Below are 21,130 nucleotides of genomic sequence, written 5' to 3'. Positions count from 1 at the left end.
TTAATCAATAAAACCCATTTTAAGGATCAAAAAAAAGATAGTTTGTCTCAGTTTGGATTCCATCTCTACCATATACTACTTGTGAGAGCTCAGGCAAGTGATTTTACTCTTCGGAGCCTCAGTTTCCTCTGATGTAAAATAGAGATAAAAAAAAAAAAGCCTAATAGAGTGGTTAGGAGATCTAAGTACTTTTAAAATCGGAAGCTTATCCATTGGCTCTTGAGTGAAGGCAGTTTTGCCCCTCAGAAGTATTTGGCAATGTCTGGAGACATTTTTAGTTGTCACATTTTTAGTTAGCTTAGGTAGAAGCCAGTGACACTGCTGAATACCCCCTATTGCATAGACCAACACCTTACAACAAAGACTTATTCAGGCTAAAATGTCAGTAGTCCTGAAGTTGAGAAACCCTGCTCCACAATTTTTTTTTATAATTATTAGTTCTATGCGGTGAGCTACGACTTACTTCTTGACTTCACTGCTGTGCTCCTTTTCAATGGCTCAGGGTCTTATTAAGAGCACCCTTTTTCTTTTTTTTTTTTTTTTTAATTTTTTTTTTCCAACGTTTATTTATTTTTGGGACAGAGAGAGACAGAGCATGAACGGGGGAGGGGCAGAGAGAGAGGGAGACACAGAATCGGAAACAGGCTCCAGGCTCTGAGCCATCAGCCCAGAGCCCGACGCGGGGCTCGAACTCACGGACCGCGAGATCGTGACCTGGCTGAAGTCGGACGCTTAACCGACTGCGCCACCCAGGCGCCCCAAGAGCACCCTTTTTCAATCAAACACCAAGTAATGCATCCACAATAACTGCCTCTTTAAGTACATAGCTTTACCTAGTTTATCACTCTTCTCCTATCAGCATACACCAAGTATATGTCTATGGAGAAAGACTAGTAATTGTATGACTTAAACACGCCTAAACCATGGCTTCTTTTAAATGTACCACCAAAGCGCACCACTTCACTTGAAATGGTAAAGAGCTGCAGAAACAACACGAAGACAGTAACCTGGTATTCAAGCAATAAGTGGCAGAATAACTCTTGGATGAAGTTGAATACTCAGCTGTTTTGGAAGCCACCGAGCTATTTGCTTAATAATAGAGTCGTGTTTTTTCTAGGTCTCCATTTCTCTCTCTGAAAATGAGACTTGGGAAAGAGAATCATGATCATGAATGAGGACAGAGGCTCTGGGACACCAGCTCTCATCAGTGCTGTTGCTATTGAGGGGACAGTCTATTACTCTTTACTGTCCGGGTGAAGAACCATGAAGGAAAATGAAAATATGTATTTTCCTCATATATCCTGGACATGGAGCTCCAATGCCCCTGTTCATAAATGAAACAGAAAATACACTGTCTCTGAACTACTACTGAAAAGTCCTGTTAGTTTGGTCAACTCTGTTAAAAGAATGGCACAGTTAATTCAGTGATAGATTTTTTTGATTTTAAAACTTCTTCATACTAGCTGTTTGGCTCAGACTGTGTCTGAATACATAAACTGATCTGACTAGTTAAGTCAATCAACAGTTCAAGAAGCTGGTGAATAGAGATCATTTGAAGAGATGATGGTCTTTTCGTCTCATGGAGATATAACCTTTACCTGACTCTAAGTGAATCACAAAATTATGTAGCTCTCTAAAATTATACAGGCAATTATGAATACCCCAATTAATAAAAAAGAAATGTCTTTATTTGCTTAGTGGACAGGGATATGAAAAACAAGGAAAAGTGTACATGCTATTCAATAGATGTATGATTAATTCTAGATGATTCAGTCAGAAATCCTATTCAAAGAAAAAGCTATTTATCCAAACAAAATCATCCTCTGTGTTTGGTTGATGCAGAAGGTGCCTTAATTTCTCTGACATATAAAGGAGGTAGATCTTGATGTCCAAATACAGACAGAATGTAGGCATTTCTACACATTGTTGTCAGATAAGGACTTGGAGCACATTTTTAAAGATTCTTGGGAGGCCACTGAACTTGGATCATTCTTAGCTAAGTTATCTAAAATACTTCAAATACTTTAAAATAAAACTAATCCCTGCACTGGTGGGTTGAAAACTTTTCCTATCCCCAGGGCACTAAAATAATACCCTTTCGAACAGTAGGTGAAGTATTTTAGGCGACAGCTCTCTAGTTATAACAAGGCAAGTCAATTTTTAGGAATTAGGGATGCTAATCACAGTGTCTCAAGATGTGCATCGCTGGGGAGTGAAATATAAGACCACAAACTGACAGGACTGCAATGTGCTATGCTCCCTTGAAGGAGATGTAAATGGGAGGGAGACTCAGCCTCCTGGTCCCTCCACGGCTTGATCTACCATAAAGGTCAAGATAATTGGCCACATACAGCAAAATCAACACTGCTCGCTCTACCCTCGCCTAGCAGATAAACGTAGAAACTCAGCTTCCTGCAGGGCTAAGTGGTGGCTAGCCCAGGTGGAGGAGGAGAAGGTCTGAAAATATGCATGTAAGAACACAAGGCACTGTAATGATGCCATCAAATTTAGCATTAAATATATTTTACAATCAATTGAGATACCGTAGGTTGCCCCCAAACATGCATGAAATTCTTCCAGGGTTTTACCAGACTGCATACTCTCTCATGTTTATGCCTTTCTAGTGGTTTTTGGACTTTAAAAGCTCTCAACACTATAAATGTACTTGTGTTAACAAATAAAACTGCAACGAATGCAATTTCTGGTTTAATGTCATGATTAAAATATGACTACTGAAGCATTCAACTTCCCTGAAATGTCCCAATTAATCTTACAACCCAAAGCTAAGGTAGTCATTGACTAAAATAGTGTCAGAAAATTCACATACAAGTAAAATAACTGAATTACTAAAAGTTGCCAAATGGACTAAAAGTTTCATATATAATAGGAATCATTACAGAGGTTATCAAAGGCATATATTTCTTTTACAAAGTGGAGTCCATGATTAAGATGCACAGTGGACAAGACTGTCGGTTTGTATCACCACACACAATGATTATGTAAGGACATCATGGGCGTGTGACCTGTGTGGTTGTGTTGCACATTGTGTTCAAAGGGCTCCACATTTGGATAATGTTCCGTTGTTGCTGTCTTGAAATTTTTAATAATTTTTTTTTTCATTTTGCACTGGAATCCACAAATCATGTAGCTGGTCCTGACTGAACAATATAACCCCCACAGAAGTGTTCTTGTCTTACACTTTCTGGTAAGACTCTTCATGAGAAATATCACCCTCAAAGGATAAACGACATGGAATAGGAGGTAGCTTCAAGAGAAGGAAAAGTATTCGGGGGAAGTTGAAAATGTAAAGACAAAATATAATTATGGATTTTGAAGAAATGATTGAATCTTTCCACTCCTAGGAACTTGAGTTAAGATCATAATGTAAGAAAGTAGCTCTTTGATTGCTAACCAGAAGTCACTATGGGGAAAAGAAAATCCAATGTCTGAGCCATAGGACATTAAGAAGCAAGTTAATTTGAGTTCTTTTCTGAAGTTTATTTAAAAGGACTAACTGGAACCATTTCAAAGAGAACAGTTAAAGGGCTGCTGACGTATGCTCAAGTTGGTCCTAATTAGCACTGAGAGTAGGTTTATCGTAGTGTTCTGGAGAGTAAGTAGAAGCATAAAAGTACACTTGAGTATTAGCAGCGATTAAAAGTATGGCAGCGGGTGGGAGTGGGCAAGATTATTTACTTTATAAATGGAAGAGCTAAGCATGGAGAAAGAGCTCGCAAGGGAAAAAGTGAGCACTTTTGAGGAAGTGTATGGGGAAAATAACTGAAAACAGTATGAAAAGAGTATTATAGCGTACAAAATGCTCAAAGGAGACAGTGAGGACTTACTATATGGGCACTAACGAGCACTAATAAGCTCTCCAGGATTTGAGGCCTAAGGCTATTAGTGTATTAAAAGTTCTCACACTTGTTCACAATAGGTTATATCCAGGCAATCCTGCCTCCAGGAAGATAAATTGTACTCAGACGCAGAATAATAACAAATGTATGTATAATGCATCATCATTTACATAGATGATCTTTTACATAAAAGAGTTTTTACGCTTATAACATCCCTGTAATGTGCACAGTATAATACCACTTGACAGATGAGATAATGAGGCTCAGAAAAAGAAAGTGAATTCCCTAAGAACACAAGTCAGAAGGTAATAGTCATCTAATGCCAAAACCTGTGCTTTTCCCACTATAAATGTAGTGAATGGCATGTAACACATTCTAATGTGAAAACAAGGTCAACAACAACAATAACCACAGGGCCTCTTCTGAGGCCTGCCCACCCTGCCTTCCCTCTCTCCCTCCTTCCTTTCTTCCCTCTCATCATCTACCCATCCACCCACAGACCCACACACCCATTGCATAAACTTCTGGGTGAGTTCTAGTTTTAAAAAGATGTTCAGTGCACCTCAAATTTATCTGGATCTGCCATCATTACACAATATTCCTCAGGAATGATCCTTGCAACATGTCCATCGATCAGATTGATAACCTTCTCCACAAGGCTCAACACCCGAACCTGGACAGATTGTAAACGACTGCTTTAGACTGTAGTACCTTGTCAAGGTCAGAAATGTGATACTACGAGTTGCTCCTGCCATGTGTTTAAAGAAATAATATTTCCTACATTGCATTTTGGTTGAAAATTAAGATAAGAAACTTAGGCAAGATGAAAAAGAATGCAACTTTCCTCACCTACTTTCTCATCAGCCTACTGCTTTTCTGGTTTCTGTTCCCATCACACCAAGCAGACTTTGGGGTCAAGCATGGCCGCAGCTTCTGTTTGTATGAATATGCCTTCCTTTACTTAACCCTTAACCACCAATCCACCCTTGCTTCTTTCTTCTCTTTTATAGTAGGTTTGGGATGTCACATAGATTCGGCCTCTTTTCTTGATCCCATCTTGCTCAATCCTCTCCCTATTCTAATACTGGAACTGAAAATACATGCATGCAGTTTCATGATGGGTAGGGTGGCATGGTTCTGGCCATGTTCAGCTTCTGACTGTGCTAATTTGGGAGGTATTAGCCATAAGAGGCTATTAAGAGCTTGAAATGTGGCTAGTAGGACAGATGAACTCAGTTTTAAATTTAATTTGAATTTAAAACCTAGGGCACCTGGGTGGCTCAGTCGGTTAAGCGTCCGACCCTTGGTTTCTGCTGAGGTCAAGACCTCACAGTTCATGAGTTCAAGCCCCACATTGGGCTCTGTGCTGACGGTGCAGAGCCTGCTTGGGATTCTCTTTCTCTCTCTCTCTCTCTCTCTCTCTCAATAAATAAACTATAAAATTTTTTTTTAATTTAAAAGCTAAATTTAAGTGTAAACTTCTAAATATAATTAGAACAATTTGGATATGTGAGTTTGCTTTTCAACTGTGAATTTATATAATCTAAATCAAGTCCTTCTAATCAAAATTTAGCTCTCAGTGGATGTTATATGTAAGCGATGAATCACTAAATTCTACTCCCAGAACCAATACTACACTAACTTGGATTTAAATTTAAAAAATAAAAATAAAAATAAATAAAATCACACACACAAAAGTAATAAACAAATAAAACCGAAAATTTAGCTCCCATACTGAGATGTACTCTTAAGTGTAAAATACATAGCAGATTTTGAAGCTTTAGTAAGAAAAAAAAGAGTGTAAGATAGCCCATTAAATTTTTTATACAGAATTCATGTTAAAATGATATTTCAGATATACATGGTTAAAGAAAGTATATTATTAAAATTAATTGCACTTGTTTCTTTTTACTTTTTTTAATGCTGCTACTGAAAATTTTAAATTACATATGTGACTATCATTATATTTCTTTCGGACAGCATTGGTTTAGGGGCCTGGCTAGGGACAGAGGTGCAAGGGAGACTGTCAGCCTTTATTGCTTTCTACTTTATCACTTATGAAATAACAGCATTAAGATTAATGACAACCCTACAATAATACGTAAATTTCAATAACAGTTAACATTTGTTAGACATTCACTAAGTGCCTGACACTGTTCTAAATTATAAGCAAACAATTCTCATAACAGCTTTATGATGATAACATTTTTATTCCCATTTTAAAGCTGAAGGAGCTGAGGCACAGAATTGAAATAGTTTGTCTTACAGTTTATAAATGGCAGAACCAGGATTTGAACCCAGATATATCTAACTTTGTAGCTTTCACACCAGTGAAACGGTGTGCTACCTAATATACTTAAAATATGCCACCTAATACAAGAGATTTGGGGTGGCACTTTTCTCAGCTGTATTTGAGGAGACAGTGTAAAAGTCATTAATACATTGCATAGCATGTATTGCTATTGAATGATTAAATCTACTGGGTGCTCTACTGAATATCAAAAAACTGGAAAAAAAAAGCTTGCTCTTTCATAGTTCATACACACAAATAAGTCTACAGCTCTGTTTGCCAGATATTGTTTAAATCTGATAAAATCTGATAAAATCAGATAAAATCTGTAAGTAAATATATGAAGCCATTTTTAAATATTAATCAAGATAATTGGTTTGCTGCAAACAAGCATGTCAAGGAATTTGAACTTCTTTGTAGTATAAATGGAATTCATTTTTCTCCACTGTCAATTCGTTAGCAAAATCTTTTACACTAACGTGCATGAAATGTGCTTCTATCTGTACCTTTGAATGTAATTCCATTCATTCATTTGTTCATTCATTCATTCCTTAGTTATTAATTGAGTGCTGATGTTCCAAGAACTGGCTATGAAATGGACACAAGAACACTCAGTCTAAGAAGAGAATTTGTGCCTGGAGAGAACAGGTCCTGGCGATAGTGTGAGTGGGGACTTTGATACACCCAACCTCTCTGCGAACTATAATTTTTCAAGTTTATATTTGTATGACACAAATATCCAAAACATACATTTTGGGTACTGGTTGGGCATTTAATAGTTGGCATAACAGCCGATTCAAAACTTGATCTCAGCTTGTATAAAACAATGCAGCTGCTGAGTGAAAACAGATGCCAGGGGGAACCATGCTGAGGATAAAGGAAGGACATTGTGGGAAGCACAACTTTATAATAACTTGAGGCATCCCATCTAATGACATTATAATTTGGCTCTCACTTATCGGGTAATGCACCAGACAGCTTCAACTATCATTTGTCTGGCATCCATTAAGTATTGTTTCCTTATAATAGTTTGCTTTGTGTGTTGGACAATGAATGAGGTGGAGGAAACTATCTAAGGCATATGAGAAACAAACCTTAATGACAACAAACAATTTGTCAGACATTCTTTTCCCTCAGCTTTAACATTTGGGTGCCACATAGTGAATTAAATGATCTAGCCCATCTCATTCATCATCCAAAACAGAACAAACTGTTATAGTCAAGCTTCTCTAGAAGATTACCTGACAATTGATATATGAATCCATGGAGGGATTGTATGATGAAGGAACATTAAAGATGACAAGTGATATGTCAGCCTTTTAGGCCAGTTACTTTCATTGTATAACAGGCACACAGATTTCTGGCTAAATGGTGGGGAATAACTTAACTAAGTTTGATTTGACATAGTCTGTGGGCTTAAGGGAAGTTACAAGGACCGCCGCACAAATACATGGAAACTAAGTATTGATACCACTTTCTGCAGCATTTAGTCATTCAACAAACATTTACTAAGCACTAACTTTGGGTCGGCACTATTGAAATGCCAGGTTTTTCTTCCGGGAGCTCAGAGAGTTAATGGGTCCTGTTCAGGATCACCGAGCTAATAAGCAGAAGACCAGGGGCTCAAGCAGAGTTCTCTGACTATAAGTCAGCCTTCTGAACAGTGTAACATGCTGCTTCTCAGTGTCTAGTGATAAATGGTTTGGCTCCTGCTCCGTTTGGCTTCCATAGTCATTCCAGCCACCTCCTCCCACAGCAAAGTCCGCTTGTTCCAACACTCCGGGACCTGGCTGAATTTGTCAATTCGAATAGAGAATTTGATAAAGAGTAATCCGCATCTGAGCTATAAACTTGACCTTTAATTTTCTTCCAATTTGAAAAAAGAATAGAAAAGACAGAATAAATGGATTTGTTAAAAGTAGTTTTCAGAAATGAAGATTCCGAGCTTTAATTTTCAAGGCTTGATTCTGCAGATTAAACTAATTTGGTGTTACTATTAGACTTGTTGTGTTGTTACTCTATTTAACTATTTGCCTCCAGATTTGGGGATACACAAAGAGGCTCTTTGTGGTGCCAAGGAATAGGTATCTTTCTGAACAGGACCAAAACTCAAGACCTAATGCAGACAAAGAAATGGCAGAGGTAAACATATTTCCTGAATAGCTACTATGTGCTCGTCCCTTTGACACATATTTTTAAGTTTTTCTATCACAAAAATCCTACAGAGTATATCTTCACTTTATTCTGTAGGGTTTCTGTGGTTAATAAATAAGGAAGAAACTGAGATTTAGTAAGTTTAACTAATACGTCCCAAGTTACCAGCTAGTTAGTGGTGGAGCTGAGGGTAAAATCCAAATCTGTTTAATACCAAAGCTCTTTCCACACAGCATGTTGCCTAGTGTCTACAATTTGTCTCTCAGTGTGCTATTTCATCAATTACTTAGCAGGTAGGTAGAAACAGAACTCCTTATCTCTCATTTAAACTCTTCTCTTGCTCAGTCTATCACAGGGAGGCTGTATTTGCTGGTGTCTCAAGCTCTTGGAATAATGCTTAACTTTACATCTAACTGAGACTTTGCAGTCTTTCCTATGGCTGTAGGGTGAGAATATCTGATTAATTCTATTTTAAAAATTATTTATAACCTGCTTTAAAATAATGAGATTATCAATTTTCAAAGAAATAGTATGCGCTAAAGGGTACTCAATTCTACAATTATAATGAGAACAATAATCTTTCACGTCTGCGTGCCAAAATATCAGCCACCATTTAAGGCTACTTTACCTGCCACTTCTTCTGAAGGATTTTCCTGATGTCACTATAGACCTTGAGCTCCTCCCCTCTGTTATGGCACATACCACTTTTATTTATATTTGCAGAAAATGCACTATGCCAGCCACACCATGGTCGATGTGCCAACATCATCCTTGTTCTCATGGAGCTTAAAATCTAGCAAGATAACACCATAACCATTCAACTAGTAAAGGTTTAATTGCATCTATAATAAGTGCTGTGAAAGAAAACTCCCTGCCATTATGCATTGCATGGAGAAAAATAAAAATGCAATAAGTGATAATACAGAAATGTTTTCTGTTTACATAATTCTAGATAATGGGCTTCCCTTTCCAACCTAGCACATTTTCACACTTACTAGGATGTACAAAGAACTCAACTTGAAAACAAAAGTTTATCTTTCTCAAAAATTTACCATGAACAAAATATTATAAGATCTATATAAGATCTATATGATGAAAACTACAAAACTCTTATGAACAAATGCAAAGGAAAACAAAATAAATGGAGAGATATTGCATGTTTATGGGAAAAAAGACTCAATATTATCAAGATCTCAGCTCTTCCCAACTTGATCTATAGATTCACTGAAATCTCAATAAAATCCTAGCAAGTTATTTTATGGATATGGACAAACTTATTCTAAAGTTTATATGGAGAGCCAAAAGACCCAGAATAGCAAACACAATAGTGAAGAGAGAAAAACGAAGTTGGAGAACCAATGCTACCAACTTCAGGACTTACTATAAAGCTACAGTAAATAAGAGTGTGGTATTTGTGCAAGAACAGACAAGTAGATCAGTAAAGCAGAACAGACAGTCCAGAAGTAGACTCAGTAAATACAGTCAACTGACCTTTAACAAAGGAGTGAAGGCAATATAATGGAGCAAAGATAGCTTCTTCAGCAAATTGTGCAAAACAAGTGGAAGTATGCATGCAAAAAAAATAATAAATCTAGACACAGACCTTACACCCTTCACAAAAATTAATTCAAAATGAATCACAGATCTAAATGTAAAACACTAGAATATAACATGGGAGAAAAGTTAGATGACCTTGGGTATGGTGATGGTATTTTAGATACACCAGATCCACAAAAGAAATAATTGATAATCTGGAACTCATTAAAACAAAAATCTTCTGTTCTGTGAACCAGTATCAAGAAAATTAGAGGATAAACAACAGACTGGGAGAAAATATTTGCAAAAGACACATCTGATAGAGAACTGTTATCCAAAATATACAAAGAACTCTTAAAAGTCAACATTAAGAAAACCAAAAATCTGATTAAAAAATAGGCCAAAGACCTTAACAGATACCTCATCAAAGAAGATGTATAGATGGCAAAAAGGTAAATGAAAAGATGCTCCATATCATATATCATCAGGAAAATGCAAGTTAAAGTAAAGATATAGCACCACATACTTTTTAGAAAGGCCAAAATCCAGAACAATGACAACATCAAATGTTGGCGAGAATGAGGAGCAAGAGAAACTCACTCATTACTGGTGGGAATGCAAAATGATATAGCCACTTTGGAGACAGTTTGGCAGTTTCTTAAAAAACTCAATGTAAACTCTTACCATATAATCCAGAAACTGTACTCTTTGGTATTTACCCAAGGAAGCTGAAAACATGTTCATGCAAAAACTTGAACATGGATGTTTATAGAAGATTTATTCATAATCGTCAAAACTTGGAAGCAACCAAGAGGCCTTTCAGTAGGTAAATGGATAAACTGTGGCACATGTAGACAATGGAATATTATTCAGTGTTAAAAAGAAATGAGTTATCAAGCCATGAAAAGACATGGAGGAAATGTAAATGCATATTACTAAGTGAAAGAAGCCAATCTGAAAAGGCTCCATGTTTTACGATTCCAACTGTAGAACATTCTCAAAAAGGCAAAACTACAGACATAGTAAATTGATCAGTGGTTTCCAGAGGTGGAGAGTGGGGACATGAATAGGCAGAACACAATGGATTTTTAGTGCAGTGAAAATACTCTGTTAAATAAAAACTTGAAACAAAAAATAAGAAAATACTCTGTATATTATTACAATGTATATACATCATTATACACTTGTCCAAACTCATGAATGTACAATACCAAAAGCGAACTATGGACTTTGGGTGATTATAACATGTCATTGTAGGTTCACCCTTGGTCAAAAAAAAAATACACCCTCTGGTGAGTGATGTTGATAATGGAGGCCATGCATGTGTGGGGGCAGAGTATATGGAAAATCTCCACACCTCTCTCTTAATTGTGTTTTAAACCTAAAACTCCCCTAAACAATAAGGTCATAAGAATAAAATAGCTCCAGGTTTTTGTATTAGTGAAGCAAAGATGCTTGGGGCAAAACCTCAACAACTGCAGATTTCATTGAGAGGATGAGAGGCCTAGCTCTCTAATCCGTAAGCTAAAGAAGCACTTAAAGATCCACAGTTGCAGTGAATTCTAGTTAGAGTAACAGACTGTCAGATTGAGAAAAATCCTTAGAACTAACTAATCCAGAAGGTTCAGACTTCTGGCTTTTACAGTTTTTATGGAGAAAGACAGAAGGTTGCCAGCTTCTTATTTTGCCAAATGGGGATGTTACATAAAACCTACCATCTATTCCTTTTTGATTCCATAAGTGAGTAGGCATTTGGAGACAAAAATAAAGAACAGCATCATCTCAGTATGAAGAACAGTCTCTCCTAAGCAAGGACAGGTACAACATATAGACACAGATACAAATATAAACATAGAGTAAAATGTTATAGCTACAGGCAATATTGTTTTTATTTTCCTCATTTCATCATAGACTGGTCAAAACTGTAGTTTAAGAAACTGATCTCCAAATTCTTCAGAGGTTCAATGACTGACCAAGGTTACAAATTAGTGGCTACTGGGGCTTGAACCAGTACCCAGGTCACTGGTCCCCACTTCAGGGTTTCTTCTAATTACCCTCTGCTTGGACTTTGGGAACACGACAAAGGGCTTGAGGTGGAAGGTGAGATGAATCCTCCTTTACATAGAGGATTACGTGACCCTAGAGTCAGCGAGACAGGTAGAAAAAAAGGAATAAAAAAAGAGAAACATTCTGAAGAGAGGAGATGAGTGTATTTTTAGATCCTAAGAACATTCTCCTCTTTCCACATTTCTCTAGAGCAACAACGGGGGGTAAGAAAGGGTTATGAAAATAGAAAAGCCATGATTAGATGGTAATTTGTTAAACTCCTAATATGTTCTCAGAACTGAGTTGCTTTTATCCTCATAGTCCTTTGAGGTAGCTCTTCTCAGATGAGGAGACTAAGGCTCATTGAGGAGAAGCAGTCTGCCTTTTAAAATTGGCAGCTTCACATCTAACTCAGTTCAGATACCCATTAACTATGCCACACTGTCTCATATATCGCTATCCAGCAAATAGGATGTACATTTGTTGAGCTCCTACTGTGAGCTAGGTCCTGAGTTTAGTGTTTTTCATAATTTATTTCATGTGATATTGACCTTAGTCCTATTTAGCTTTTTCATTTGACAGATAAGGAAACTGAGGCTGAGGATCATACAGCCAGTAAGTGGAGGACCCAGAAATCATAATGCAGCAGAATTATTTGTATTGGTTCTTGAAGTAGAGAGTTGACAGGAAGCTAAAAAAAAAAGTATACTTTCTGTATTCCATTGAAAGAGTATATATGCAATAGCAAATAAGTAAGTCATGCTCTAGTTGTGTTTTGATATTTTCATAGGCTGATAGTTTGAATCACATGAAATGACTTTATTTATTTATTTATTTAAATATATGAAATGTATTGTCAAATTGGTTTCCATACAACACCCAGTGCTCATCCCAAAAGATGCCCTCTTCAATACCCATCACCCACACTCCCCTCCCTTCCAACCCCCATCAGCCCTCAGTTTGTTCTCAGTTTTTAAGAGTCTCTTATGCTCTGGCTCTCTCCCACTCTAACCTCTCTCTCTTTTTTTTTTCCTTCCCCTCCCCCATGGGTTCCTGTTAAGTTTCTCAGGCTCCACATAAGAGTGAAAACATAGGGTATCTGTCTGTGAAATGACTTTTTAAAAAAATTTTCTTAATATTTATTTATTTTTGAGACAGAGAGAGACAGAGCATGAGCGGAGGAGGGGTAGAGAGAGGCAGGCTCCAGAATCCGAAGCAGGCTCCAGGCTCTGAGCTGTCGGCACAGAGCCTGACATAGGGCTCGAACTCACGGGCTGTGAGATCATGACCCGAGCCAAAGGCAGATGCTCAACCAGCTGAACCACCAGGTGCTCCACATGAAATGACATTTTTGTAGGTCAGAAGTGGTTGAATATTGCGATTGCATACGGTTTGATCTAATATATATCATATTAAGTTTTACTAATCCATAGCTTTCTGCCTCTATTTAACCTTGGCAATAAGTTAAAGATTGCCAAGCTAATAGAATAGTGACAGTGATAATAAAATAATAATAACATTATCAACTACTTTTACCATTTTTTAGAAAGCTACTTCTCCTATATGTTTTTTAGTGTGCTAAAAATACATAACATAAAAATTGCCATTGTAACCATTTAAAAAATTTTTATTTTATTTTTTTTATGTTTATTTATTTTTGATAGACAGAGATAGAGCTCAAGCAGGGGAGGTGCACAGAATCCGAAGCAGTCTCCAGGCTCTGAGCTCTCAGCACAGAGCCCAACATGGGGTGGAACGCACAAACCGTGAGATCATGACCTGAGCTGAAGTCGGATGCTTAACTGACTGAGCCACCCAGGCACCCCACCATTGTAACCATTTTTAAAGTGTACAGTTCATTTGTGTTACATATGTTCACAATGTTATGAAACAATTCCAGAACTTTTTCATCTTTGCAAAACTGAAACTCTATACCCATTAAACAATGAGGGACCCCATGAGGGACCATGTGCCCAATGGTGTCATATCAAAGGACTTTTTTCAAAAGAAGTCAATTTGAAATTTTGTGTGAAATTTTCCAATTTCTAATGGCTTTTAAAAAAAACTTTGTTGAGATAGAATTCAAATACCATAAATTCACCCACTTAAAGTGTACTATAGAATGGTTTTTGGTTATGCAACCATAATGTTAAGCAACCATCATCTCTAGTTGCAAAACACTTTCATCAGCCCTAAGGGAGACACTGTGTTCATTAGGCAGTCATTCCCCATTCTCTCCTCTCCCTAACCCCTAGTAACCACCATTCTACTTTCTGTCTTTATGAATCTGACTGTTTTAAATACTTCACATTTCTATTATTTTTGAGGGTGTAAAATGTGCAAGATGCCTTACATACTTTATTTAATCCTAACAAAACTATGAAATAAGTCCTGTTATCCTCATTTATAGCCTGAAAAAGGTAGAAATACAGTTAAATCTGAAACTAACCCATTACTGTATGTGTTCAAATTTGTTATATCCAAATTAGTTACTGATGAAAATAATTTACACCCTAGAGATTTCCCATATTTTTTATTATTGGGAGATGGTGGTGGATTTCCAAAGATCCAAACATCCATCTGGGGACTCCAAATTTGATGGAGTTCAACAAATACTTGGTTAATGACTAAGTAAATGATGTATAGAATCCCTTCTTAGTAAAAGATATTATGAAAGAGTGAGATGATCTTTAAGAGAGAACACTCAAATGCTTATAGTAACATTATCCATGTAGAGGTTTTTGACTAATTTTTCTAAAACAGTAAAGAAATTACAGTAGTGTGGTCTCTGTAGTTTGTATAGTACAGTGACCTATACTATACCAAAAAATGGATAGACTTCTTGTATAAACAAAAGATACCTGAAAAAAAAATGGGTGAGAAAGGACTTAACTGTAAAAATAACAACATTCTATTCTGGAATATCATTCATAAATTCAGTTGAACTCTGTAGGAAGGAGGATGTTTTAAAATGGGCTAAAACATTAGGGGATATTATTTAGTATGTTACTTAGGGTTGGCATATACACAAGTAAGAGAACTGAATCTGGAATAATTAATGAGTTCCTTGTGTTTGCAGCACTTACAAAAAGGATGGACAATCACTGTTTAGGAGAAAACAGAAGCTTTGCATTCATACGTCAACTTTTTTTTTAACAGAAAGACAAAATAGAAGAAAATAGTTGGATACTAGAGATTTTGTCATTCGTGAAACAAATGAAACAGAATTGAAAAGAGAGTGGCAAAATATTTGCATGAAAGAAGCATCCTTATTTTTATTTTATTGAAATGGGATTTACTTTCAAACTGAAGTTACATTTTTATAAAAGAATTCTTTTCATTGTGAAGGAAAATTATATAATAAATGTTTCTTCCTTGAAAAATTATTTTTTAATCAGAAGTAATAAGCTTATTAAAAAGATAGCTATATATAAGATGTATTTATACAATTAACTGTATATCCCTAAATTAATAAATGACCTTAGATTTATAGAAAATATTAAAAATTATATCTTTTTACCTTTATTCCTTCCGCTCTATTAATAAACACCTTCGTTGTTGTTTTTTTCTTCAAAATTCTCCCAACAAAAACTTCTCTTTCAATGCATGAAACTCTTCAGAAATTTAATATCTTTAGGCCCCAATATACTTAAAATTTTCCTTAGATACATTGCTTGAACTTAAATTTGAAAGTAACCAAATTTTTGCTCTGTGGATTTTGTGGAAATGCTAATGTCCAAATCTGATCTCGGTGAGCTTTGACCTTCTGAGATTTGTCAACCACCCAGATGTCAAATCTTTCTTTTTCCTTTTTGAAAAAGAAATTTATTCAATTCAATTCAATGCAAATCATTCTGTCATCTTTCAAGGACAAAAGACTGAACATATTATGGATCTTAATCTTTACCTACAACTATCTAAAATAAGGTTTTAGAAAATTTGAAGAATCATAGAGTTTCAGTTGTGGGGGGACCCTTCAGGATATTGAATCCATTCCCTCCTTTTTACAGAGAAAGACCCTACATGGCTTCTCCAGATGTGACACAGAGAGTCAAAGGCAAAATCCAAATACGGTTTTCTTATAACCACCCAAGGCAAGGCCCAAACTGTTGACTTCCTCACATTGTTGTCCAGATCCTAGACAATACAATGTTCCAATTGAAAAAATTAAACGGTACTACTATTTTTTGAGGAAGAAACTCCAGGATCCCAAATGAAACAAGAGTGATCCCTATACCTTAACACATCACTATACATAAAGGGAAACTGCCAGTGTCTCTGTGTTGGTACAGGGGCAAGACCACTGAAGTATTCTACCCCAAACTTGCAATGGGAGAGGTGAATCATTTAACTGCTCTGCTTCTCAGTCTGCAAAATGGGAATAATATCCCATTCTACATAGCTGAGAGGACAGAACTAAAGAACGTGAAAGGACTTCAAGGCTCCTCCACATTGCAGACACAGGTCCAGCCATGATTTATGCACAGACTTGCTTTAGTAGGTATGCCCTACTTCCACCACAATAAAGGGACTTGAGACACAGATTAAGGGACTATCTAGCACGAACCCAAGAAAACTCAGAAAAAAATAAAAGGCAAACACGCTATGAGGCATGGAATAAAAGGAAGAAACACACCCTGGCATATTTGATGCTCGAGAGAAATAATGTCAGTTTGAAATTACAGGTAGATGTGTTTCCCTTCTCCCCACCCCCTCATACTCTTTTCTAGCACATTTTGGGGAGCTATGGAAAATGAATAGAAGAGACAAAAAAGTACTTTGCCCGGCAGGAATACAAAATTGTAAAAGCACAGACAGCACTACAGAGGCGCGCTGCCATTCACTCACAAAGAATTTTGTGCATGTAGATGGCTGATTAATTGCCGGCCTGCCTAGACGAAGCTGCAACAAGCCAGATACTGTCAGCATGCCATCGGTTACCATGGAAATGCACAAGGTTCCTGTTTCTGACAAACCCTTGAATACTGGATAGATTGTGCCATATGTAAATAAGGCAAATTAGTTTTCCTATATCTTCCAGACAAGGTTAGACGAAAAGAAAATATATCTGTTTAAACATACTCTCTAACCTCTTAGATGTGACGAATGAGAAAGAGGGGTTTCTTTCTTAGGAAACTGAACTCAGATTGTTACAACTGAAAGGCACTTGGGGAAAATGACCAAAAAATGCAAAATGCATTGCCCATTTATAAGGAAGGACTTCAAAGTCAGCCATGCAAAGGTACATTTATTAGACTTTTGTTTTGTAACCAGATGTATTTTGTGTCCTGCTCTTTACAAAATTATAAAACGTCAAACAGTTATTTCTATGGTATTAGATTAGAAATTTCATATCTCTGTCATGCAATTTTTACTTTTGCACAATCCCTGGACCATACGCTGAATACTGAGTCACAAACCAGTATAATTTAAAATATTTAACTCCACTACTAAGAATACTTACTTTGCCGTTATATTGGTTGGGGCTGCTGCTTTTTTTTTTTTTTTAACAGTTTTTGCCAGCACTAGGAGACTTACAACTTCTTTCCATGTTGTAATAATAATTGATAATTAACCAAATCTGATATGATTTCAAAAAATCTTATAATTATTGTTAGGATATTTCAAAGTACATAATGACTCAAATTCCTTGTGTATTTCGTGACACAGGACTACTCTGATGGCCACATATAATTATATATTTAAAAATTTTAATGTTTACTAAACAGTAAAAATGCCAAAAAGTGCTGGAGTACTTTTCATAATATAGCTATTTCTGAATAACTTTAAAATGTGCATTTCTCAAAATAAAACATTGTATCATCGCTATTATCTCCTCAATTTTAAATACATACTTTTTCTTTATTTTCAGCCAGATTTGCTATTTCAGCTTAAATTTAAATTAATGCCCTCTCCCTTTACTGGGTAAAGGCAAGAAAATTTATTTTCTAGCAAATGATCCATGTATTAGATATGCTCAGAATTCCAATCTGATTATGATATACTATAGGTTATTCCATGTTTTAGAATTCAGAGATGAAATCTAACTAATGGACTCAGTCTTTAACATATTCTTATAATTGAATATTATTCAAAAAAAATAAAAAGAATTATGTATACACAGTACTTCTAATATTTATGTAAATAATATACTATGTGAAGCTCTCAAAAATGCTAACTTTCAGTATTGCCCTATTTGACATTTTTCTTGCAAAAATACTCTTCACACTCTTCAATATGAATATGATATGTAAAGAGGATGGTTTTCATAAAATATTCTAAACAAATTTTAAAAGTGCATTATGTTTATCCAACAGTAAAGAGGGAATCAAAGAAAACTATCTGAATAATTTTGGCTAGCACAAGGCCCTATGCCTGAGATTTTTCTTCCTGTTCTTCATTTTCTTTTACTCATAGAGACCCAAACAGGTTGTCACACTTTTTAAGTCATTCTAGTCCTTTTGCCCTGAAATACATGCCCTAGAGATGACATTTCATTTCTCTCTCTTTTCCCCCCTTTAAATCACACAGATTATAATTAAAAGCATTAGGATTTCATGCATGGTCATATAACAATGTCCATTTTTCTTATTAGAAATCTTCCCAAGTTCTTTAATTGTGAGCATGTGTATTTGAGGATTAAAATATTAGTCTATATCCTAGAAGCCAAAAGTTTCACAATGAAAAGAGGCCAAATTTTTTTTCCAAGAAAAAAAAAAATATATATATATAACCCACTTTCCTAGTTATAAGACATATGTGTTATATATGCTAGGAATAGGTTAGGAAAAATGAGATTGGCTCTGTTCATGTTTTTAATTCTATACTTTAGAATGCATGATTTACAAGCTGCATACTTTAAAGATAAATATGAGGGTATTTTATTTTATTGCTTAAATATGGCAAAACAGGAATATTTAATGGTATTAAACACAGGATAGTCAATGAGAGAGCAGATCTTCTAGCCATTGTGAGGAGGATAAATGCTGTCTAGAAGGAGTATACACATTTACTGCTTTTAAAAGGCAGCATTACACTATGGAAAGAATATTCAATTATTCATTCATAGAGCATTTATTATGTACCAAATACTTTATGACACATGGGAAGATCCCTGCCTTAATGGAGTTTATACTCTAGTGGGGGTAGAGATAAACCAGGAGAAAGAACATTTGAGTTCTAAACTTTTTCTCTCAAATCCTGTAATTTCTTTTACTTGTATTACCCTTATGATATTATATTCTCTTTCTAGTTTAGTTATCTGTGTGTCTTTCTACTCTACTATCTTATTAATTTCTCATGACTATCAAATATGGTCTGGATCTTTGGATCTTCCACCATATTCAACATATAGTATGTTCTCCAACAATATCTGTAGAATAAATGAATAAATAACTCTCCTGGTCAACTGTAGTATAATTTTAGGCAAGTCACCTAACTCTAGAAGCTTTTGGCTTTTTCTCCTATCAACAGGGGTGTTGAAATAAATAATCTTTCAGGTTAAAATTGTAATTCTATAGTATTCCTTAGTGCTGTATGTCGGTAAACAAATTTACTCTTGTTATCCTACTGGCTTAGAAAATTTTCATCCTAAAAATTTGATTAGTCTGAATTTATTTTTAATCTTCTGGCTATCATTTTATCAGAATGACTTTTAAAACATAATCATTTTATCTTTCATGGAAAAGTATGCCCAGATCTGATATTCAATCTTAAGATATTATTTGTATACTTGCTAGATGTACAAAACAGGCAGGAAAATCATGCACAGGAAAAAATAAGTCAGTTTTTGAAGTATTAAATCAAGTGAGTGAAGTAAGACAGAAGCAATAGTTCTGCAACAAAAGAGAACTTCCTTCCTCTAAATCCCACACACATATGGCTGTTTGTCCCAGGCTCATGTGGATCATGGATAATTTACAAACAGTGGGTGATGAGCTATAAAGAAAATGACTCAGTGGCCCATCCGTAATTTAAATATGTGACAAAATGTTTAAATGTTTCAAACAATGGTAAAACACTAGCGACTTAACAGTTTGAAAGCAAGTGTGAAGCATTTTTTTTCTAGTTTATTGGCTTTATTTTTTTGTACCAGCTGAAACAGACATCCTATGTTTGATTCTTCCTAGATGCAGTGTTAATCTTCCACTGGGTATCTCACTGGAAAATAAGGAGGAGAGTATCCATTTTTTGAGAATAGCCTGGCCGTAAAATTTATGTACTGAAGTTAATGTGTGTATAATTGAAAAATTCAGAAATTCAAAGTCTTACTCAAGATTTTCATCTATCATGGGAATACTTCATTTGTTTTCTTATCAGTGCATTGACAGCCCCAATCAGCATACATCATCACTTTGAAATAAAACTTTAAATTATTTTCATGTTGACATTTATGTAACCTGTATCTATGTAGACACAGAATGAAGAGACTTTAGTGCAATAGTTACAAATATGGCCCTTTCCTCCAATCTTGTATTATTTGATTGATTTTCTCAAAAGATATACAAAAAAAAATAAATAAAAGCTGCTTTTTTTTATTTGTTCAAAACAAAAGCTGAGAAATGAAAAAATGCATTTAGTTAACTGGCTATGGAGTTTATACAAACTCAACCATGCAGACTCTTTAACAGATAAGGTAGATTTTGGAGGGAGACAGAGATTGATTACTAACATATAGAATCTAAGTCAAAATAATTATTTAATCAAGGGGAAAGAGGAAAAAATAAATAAATAAAACAAAGACCTAGCATATAATGACAAGAAAATAAAATTCTAAGTAAAAATTGGTTCTACTTTATAATATAAAGAGAGACTCGTTTGCAAATACATGTGCTTATCTCAAATAAGTGAAGTGTTTTGCTGATATATTTTGTTGGATTTTGCAAACTGCTTCAGATTGAAATGTATGTTGAAGCCTAAAACTGATTTGTTCCATGTAAATCGCATTTAAAACTTTTTCAGCTAAAGATATTACCAGTAAAGCTATTAACTCGAGGATGAGCTCTATCTTTAGACCTCTGAACCTGTTAAATCTTTGATAATATTAAGAGATTTTTTATTTCTCTTTATGTAAAATATAAAAAGAAGTCCCAAGGAACCACATTTTTTTCCATTTGAAAGGGATGCAAACCCAATCCAAAATTTTTTTTATTATTAATGTGAACTTAAATGAACCTTCCTCCTTTCTTCTGCTTGCCCTTGAACCATGTCCCAAAAGCAGTTGACGGACGGAGTACGCAGATTTTCT

Source organism: Lynx canadensis, chromosome C2, assembly GCF_007474595.2.
Source record: "Lynx canadensis isolate LIC74 chromosome C2, mLynCan4.pri.v2, whole genome shotgun sequence".
Taxonomy (NCBI): domain Eukaryota; kingdom Metazoa; phylum Chordata; class Mammalia; order Carnivora; family Felidae; genus Lynx; species Lynx canadensis.
This window is presented reverse-complemented; position numbering follows the sequence as displayed.